This window comes from Melanaphis sacchari, unplaced genomic scaffold (assembly GCF_002803265.2).
Source record: "Melanaphis sacchari strain LSU unplaced genomic scaffold, SCAv2.0 Contig87_pilon_pilon, whole genome shotgun sequence".
In the NCBI taxonomy this organism is placed as follows: Eukaryota; Metazoa; Arthropoda; class Insecta; order Hemiptera; family Aphididae; genus Melanaphis; species Melanaphis sacchari.
This window is the reverse complement of record NW_020271618.1, coordinates 97,024-105,159: the sequence shown is the minus strand read 5'-3', so window position 1 is coordinate 105,159 and position 8,136 is coordinate 97,024. Positions and strand designations below refer to the sequence as shown.

At 32.5% G+C, this 8,136-nt stretch overlaps 1 pseudogene; it reads right to left on the bottom strand.

Moving 5' to 3' along the window:
- Positions 1-2,257: 2,257 nt before the first annotated feature.
- LOC112602387 overlaps positions 2,258-8,136 on the bottom strand; it is an 81,722-nt pseudogene continuing 75,843 nt past the window's right edge.

Sequence of the window (8,136 nt, the reverse complement as noted above, 5' to 3'; positions counted from 1 at the left end):
GAAATACAAAGTAGAAAAAAGTCACTGTAGAGATCTAAAATCGTTCGTGTGGGTTGTTAAAGAGTGGTAATTTGGTTACAGTCGATGTTCAAAGTGAAATTAATTGAGAAATTCTAGTCGTCGGAGAGAGGTTTATTTTTTCTGTTTTACACGGCGAACGTTTCACGAGATTTTAAGGAGTGCAGCACTCCTGTGTGTTTACGGTATTTGATAATAAATCGGTTTGATCCATTAGCAACAGAAATCTCAGACCGTATAATAACAAATAAATATTATTATTATAGAAAATGAAAAAAAATCGCTCTTAGCAGTATACGAGTATACTATGGTATTAAATGAAATATAGCGTTATGCTGCGAAGAAGATAGAATTAGGCCTTCGAAAAACAAATGTATAAACTTTTTTGGAGAAAAAACAAAAGTTACCTATTGCTTTATCTAAATGAAAATCATTGCTAAAATGTTTAAGAATGTTGTCTGTGCTGCATTTAAATGTTATTTTTTTGGTCCAGATACCAATGACGTTGGTCCTAAGTCACATCAAATCGAATTTTTGAATGGATATGATATGGCATTGTAAACAAAAATAAACAAACGTATAAAGATGAAAACGGACTCTAAATGGTGCTTGGGGACGTCGGATTGAACATGCAAATGTGACTGATAATATACAACTGTCCGAAATTCAAAACGGTTTTTTTTTTTTTTTAATATACGATAGACGGTAAAAGTGATTAAATGCCGCGCGATATTATAACATTTAGGTGACGTTATTCCGGCGACGAGATCATCCGATGATATTTTTTATATGATAAACAAGAGAGGTTAAAGAGAACATCGCTCGGTGACCGATGATTTTTTTTTTTTTTAAACGATTAGGTCTTACTCACTATGTAAAATGTGTGAACTATAAATCCCGTCTAACAGTTGTTTGGGCTTGTGGTCTCGTATAGTCGTATAGACGACATCATGTGTGAGTGAGATTTAAAATTTAAACGATTTTTGAATTGTATTATCAAAAACGAAACGGTTTTCTTGTTTATAACGTAGGTAACGTTTTTCAGCTTGAATAATAGTTTTCTAAAAACATCGTTGTAAATATTTATGGCCGACAGGTGCATAATATATAGGTTTATTATATTATAAAAATAAAAGCTTACGAAACGTCAATATCAAAAAAAAAAACATTGACGTTATTCGAAAAGCCTCAGCGCGTGGAAAGCACGACTCACGGCGCGAATGTCGATTGAAGGGTGGAACGAGGAAATCCGCAACATTAGTGCTGAACTCTAAACGTCACTGTCGACATCATGACGATATAAACACTCAACAAAATGACGACGATCGGTTAGGTTAGGTGGTATTCGGTTCGTCGATGTTCGGAGGAAATGAATGACGCGTCGATAAAGCAAAACGTGCGCAGTTGGAGATAAGTTTTTTCGGGATGCCGATTAACCTGTACTCAAATCTTGAAGACTTAAGGTACGGACCCGCCATCCTCAACATGACTTTAGACCGTTGTTATTATAGTCGTATTTATCGCTATCGTCTTCGTCGTCGTACGCGACGGTAACACATTACGGCCGACGATATACGCGAGCTCGGATCGTATTTATACATAAAATCGCGACTATGACGTTTGAACACGTTTTACAATTATTATTGTTATTATAATAATACTTAATATTATCATACTCACACTGCGTACTTACATGTATAATACACTGTTTACGAGTGGGCCACGCGGTCGAACGGACCGTCGCTCACAGACAAGCCGAGCAATAAAACGCAATGATGATAAAATAAAAAAAAAAAATAAATAAAAAAAAAATGTACAAGTTCATTATGGCGGAATAATAATAATAACATAAATATTATTATTATTATTATTACCATCTACGTGTAAGCAATAATATTACCTACACTCTATCATACCATAATATAACACTATTGCTAAGCGAGAAAAAAATATACGTATAATATGCAAAAACATAATAATAATAATTACTACCTATATAATACGATGGTTACGGCTACAATAGAACGCGTATGTAGGTTTATGCAGCTACGGAAACGCATATCACTGTTGCATGGCACGATAACGAGGAAAAACAAAATAGAAAAAAGAAAAAAAAATCGTGCGACACTATAATATACGTACGACTATACACTACACCGGTACCTAACCTACACCGCGAACAGTCGCGGTAGACGACGAAGTGATTTGAAATTTTTATTATTAATAATAATTGCAATTTCCGCGCCGAAGTTTTTTTTTTTTTTTTTTTGTTCCGATTCCCCCCGTCGCGCCGCATTCCGCGCGCAAAGGCGTCACGCCCCGTCGCGACCTCTAGACGTTGTGCCGTTTCATGTGCAGCGACAGATGATCGGACCGGGAGAACGCGCGGTCGCACAGCCGGCACTTGAACGGCCGGTCGGTGCGCGCTTGGCGGAAGTGCCGGGTCAGTTTCGCGGACCGCGCGAACTGGTCCAGCATCGCACCGGTCAACAGACCGGTACGGTTCGCTCGTGTCGCGCAGGTGCGCCTTGAGGTGCGAGGCGGGTGTACCTGCGCATCCCGGTGACCTACGAGTGGTTGGCCGGACGTCTTTGGCGCGCGTGCCGCCGGTCGCCGACCGCGCCGCCGCCGTGACTCGTCTCGAGCAGCGCCTGTGGCCGGTAGGCCTTCGTGGCGCGCACTGTTCTTCACGCTGTGGCGCGATCGACGGGGCCATCATGGCCGCCGTGCACGCCGAAACGGCGGCCGCGAGTCGCCGGCCGCGGCCGGTATGTTGTTTGTGGGACGACCGACGATCCGCCGCCGCCGCGTTGGTGGCCGACAAAGAGCGTCGGCGCCGCCGTCGTCGTCGTGGTGGCGGCCATCAGTTGGCGCACCAAGAACTTCGATTCGGCCGCGATCGCGTTTCCGCTTCCGCCGCCGTCGCTGTCGTCCGGCGGACTTGCCGGAGGCGATATCTGTTGCTGTTGCTGTTGGATTTGCTGCAGCTGTAGCTGTAGCTGTTGCTGTTGTAGCTGGAGTAGTTGATGGTTGTGTTGCTGTTGCTGTTGCTGTTGCTGCTGCTGGTGTTGCTGTTGCTGACCGTCCATCGCTTGACCGCAGTCGCTGACGGGCCCGGGCGAGTAAATGTACATCACTCCGTTGTAATCGGCAGGATTGTAATCGGTCAACCTGCAAGAAAAAACGTCACGGTTTTGTTGAATTTCTTTTTTTTTTTCGCGACTTAACAGGCCAAGACCCAAAATTATAATAAGGGTTATTAAATGATTGCTATATAATGACATACTTAACGACAGAGAAAAAGAAATCGAATAAAAACTGTACTAAAAAATTATTGTCTTCGATTTCTATTCACGCTAGGTTGGCCAATAGAGATTTAAGATCTTAATTAATATTTACGCGGGGTATTTTGTCGTGGGATAACTTTTTCGAGGATATTATAACCGAAATACGTCAAGTGTCACTGTATGGTAACGTATGTGAGGGGTACGTGCTCCATACTGTATAATGGGCGGACACGACTATTGACAATAACGTATATAATACAATATAATATAATGTATATATAAACGAATTAAAACAACTTTTAATAACTATATAATATATATATATTAATTATTAAATAATAACGTTATAAAAATATTTCGGTATACATAATAATTGTGTATTGTTTGTATAGCACACACGCGTCTATGAAAAGTATGTTATTAAGATCATCGATAAGTGTTCGTAGAATAGGTGTTTAACGACGATATCGCATTTTCGATTTGCATGTAGATGACATATATATTATATAAGTAATATTATGTTTCTTAATTATTAACTATCGTTGTGCGATTATTATGCACCTTTATGCGCCTCAACAAGTTTCGTTGTACATTGTGTGCAACGCGGTTATTATGCAAGGTTTGCGTGCTTACGAACACGATATAACATTATAATGTGAGCTACGATACCTATATAGTTGTAGTTATCTAATTGTAACGTTAGTACCTTTACATTTATGTATAGCGCGTGTTCGCGCGTATAGGTTTTCACTTTGTCATATTCGGCGGCTGCGCCTCTCAACATAATGAAATAAGATATCACACCATGAACCGAAGTTATATATATTGTTAAATAAATTACATTCTGTAGGATCGTAAATCGCAGCTTTCATTTTTCACTCTCTATGGCGTAAAAACGGCTATCAAAATCCGATTTTATAGTCACTATATCATATTTCGCGTAGTTAACAGAGGCACCGAATCTAGGAATGACCGAAAGGGGGGCATAAAATATATTCACTTATTTTACCACTGATTTACCATCTTATATAAATTAGACAGTAGTTTTTTAAAAAGATATAAACATGTGAATATTATAAGTATTATTGGGAGAGATTAATGGGTATGATATCTTAGAAATAAAAGAGGTGGTAAACTTTCTTGATTTTTAAAACTACTAAACTTTTTTAACATTAACATTATATTTACCAGAAGAAAGTATGTAAACTCTCCCAAGTTCTATTAAATTTAATGTTGGGAACGTTAATGTAGTCACATTATGTGCAATAATGTCAACTCAAAATGATAAATTTGAAACTTTGCTTCATACTTAGTTCAGACATATATTAATGAACATACTTTACATCTCCCAATAAAACTAACGGTTGTGAATTACTCCATTTACATATTTTCATAAAAATCAAAAAGATTTTCAAACTGGAATGTTCATTAAAGTTCAAACTTACGATAAATAAAACGAAATATGTAAAAACTCTTATACTAAAAGTTAAGATAAACTTATATACTAAAAAAACATAGATTATATAAACAAAAAAAAATAAAGTTTCCTAAAATTTGTATGTTCATTTAATATTATTAGAATTAATTTATAACGTACAAACAAAGTTATAACAGACTCGAGAGAATTTACAAATAGTTTTTGGAACTTCAAGTAGTTTTGAAGTAGATCCAGGAGTGTTTATCATCAGTAGAATTTACAATAGTCCTGAAATAGAATGCAAGGAGAGGGACTACAGTTTATTATATAGTCTGCTGTCCATCTCTTTTACCCTGGGTGCAGATAAATTTGATTTCATTCAAACTGCTATTATCTTTATTTAAAAATGTATATATATTAATATTTTCAAAAATTGTATTTTATATTTTTTTCATACAGAGATTTTTGTTAAAAATAGAATTTCTTAATTTTATCATAATTATATAATAATAATACTTTTATTTAATACATAATTTTATGCATCAAACATGACTGAAAGTAATAAATGAATTTAACGCTTTAACATACACACAAAAGGCATACAACTGAATTTCAGTGATAACTGACAATTGCATTTTTTAGATTTGTTTCCACTAGTAATCAAGAACAAATTTGAACGCTTCTTAATCATCGAATGTAGGTACGGTTATTATTATTGATTTAGAAGGTATAAAAATACTGTCATTACTTATCGTAACCACGTGCTTATGATTACCAATTAATATGGGGAGTAAATAATGTAACGGTAAACGATAAGAAATGATAATATGTTTATGATCTAAATACCTCAAATGTTTGTGTAGGTACTAGCAGGTACCTATATAATATGTGAATATAGTATTATATTGTCACTATAAAGTAGTAAACGTTACAAATAAATTCAACTAACTATGTGATAATATTAGGTATAATGTATATATTATATTACAACATTATAAATATAATTTATTTCATTCCATGTTATCGTTACTTATAAACAAATACTAACTATTGAAAAAGTTATATATGTTAATTTTTTTTTTTTTTTAAAGAAATAGCCCATATACTATCTTAGGATAGTACCCATATGCTACATATTTATTTTTATATTTCTTTATTGAATAGACATACAATTATATGATAAAAATGTATGTTATGTAAGTGTATATTGTATAATATATATAGGTACCTATCTAAATGCCAAGTGCTGAGCCGTTGTGAAAGTGTGAAGAATAAGTAAGTTAGCTTCCACTCGGGCAGATTCTATTTAAATTTAAAACATTTTATAATTTATAAATACATTAAAAATCATGAACTCAGAAGGTTTGGTAGTCATTATTTTCTGTATAAAATAGTTTTAGATTTTCGCAAGCTTTGATAAAACGTTCTTTTATTTCAACATTGATCGTTGATATAAATTGACAAAAACTCGCGTAATCGGAGATCAAAGCAATAAAATATATATACAATATTTTTTCTTAATATATACAATAATTATATAGAAACCGGTTACAATAATATATTATTATATATTCTTAAAAAACTAAAATACGTCAGTTTATTTAGATCGCAATGAATCGAATATAACATTTATTAATATAATCGAAAACGCTTCCGCGACAAGCTTAGTTTTTTCTAAATAATAAAAAAAAAAAACTGTCACACTGTATTTCAATTTTTGTTAGCTAATACGCACAGAAACTTTATAGCGGAAAAAGAAACCAGCAAACAATTTTAAAGAGTTCAATAATGTTTTAAATTATGATACCATAAACCGTAAATGATATCAACACATTAATACGTTGAAATAATTATTGATAATTTTAACATTATACGTTAAAATAATAATAATAATAATACATATTTTTGTTTTGTTTTGTTTTTTTTTTTTTTAAACACAGCTCAAGCAGCAATTTATCCTCTTGTATTTATATCATATCGTTATGTTATTTAGAAGTGACTAAAATACTATTGCCGCAAACAGGTTTTTAGTAATTTAGGGCCACACGGATTTGTAATTACTTTGATATCTTTAAGATATATCGTGCGAATGAAATGTATTTTAGAATCTCGCCGAAGGTTAGAACGAAATAGTAGCAAATTAATATTACAGCTGATGATGTTTTAATATTACATTTAATGACGTTCTACCATCTCTCTCTGTCTGTCTATATAGCCCATGTTATAACATTATATTATATTGTATCAAATGTTTTAATATTCGGATAGCATTATTATATTTTTTATCCACATTAAAATTTTAAATACATTAAAAATAATACCACGCGACATAAATGAGAACATGGAGTATGCATTTACCATTTTTGGTCATATGACGTCATAAATCATGTATAATATAATGTTTTCATTTTTTATTATAATAAAATATGGATCTATACGCGACATAAGTCGTATTCAAATGGTCGTAAATAATAAATACTTAGCTTGCAAAATTATATTGTTAAGCTATATATTTTAATATAGATATATACGGGGTAACTGATTTAACATATAAGATACCCATTATTTCAGTTAATATTAACGTTTTTGATAAAATTTCTGTTACATAATTTTATGTAGTTACAAAACAACATTTTTGATTAAAATTAATATTTTTAGTATTTTATATTTTTAAGGTTTTACTCTTTTGAATGATAAATTTTTATTTCGTATTCCAAAGTAGAACGTTGTACGAAATATTTCGATCTATAAAAACCAAACTTTGGACAAATAAATGTATAAAGTATAAGTGTTTAAAAGTTTAAATAAACGAAGTAGTGGACAAATATATTACAAGGTATCATTCCATTCAGCTTAAAAACTTGTTTTCTATGTATCGAAGAATACATAAAGTATTAAAATTGGATGTTGTTATAAAAAAGTAACGATTAAAAATAGTAAAATCTATATTTTGTAACGATTTAAAATTATGTAAACATTTTCAAAGACGTTGATAATTTATAAATAATGAGTGTCCTGCGTTAAATCAATATTTTCTCAATCAATGTGTCAGCAAATAAGTCCACATACGTACACAATAGTATCACCAAGTACCTATATTAAATTATACAAAATGTGCAAATATTGATGACACAATGTAGAAAAATTGATAAGTGTTTGATATTATAATTTACGTGATGATCAAAAATAAGTTATCTGTTATCGACATATATCGTTATTTTTTATGTTATATATTTTCTTTGTTGTTTTTTAATTTTATATTAGGTACTTATTAAAATTAAATAATAAAGATTACTTATTATTTTTATTTTTTATTGTGTATCGCAATAATTATAAAATATTTTTATAGTGTGTCACTATAATATAAATGTTGAAAAATGTTGTGTTAAATGGCATAGTATGCAAAAGAAAGAC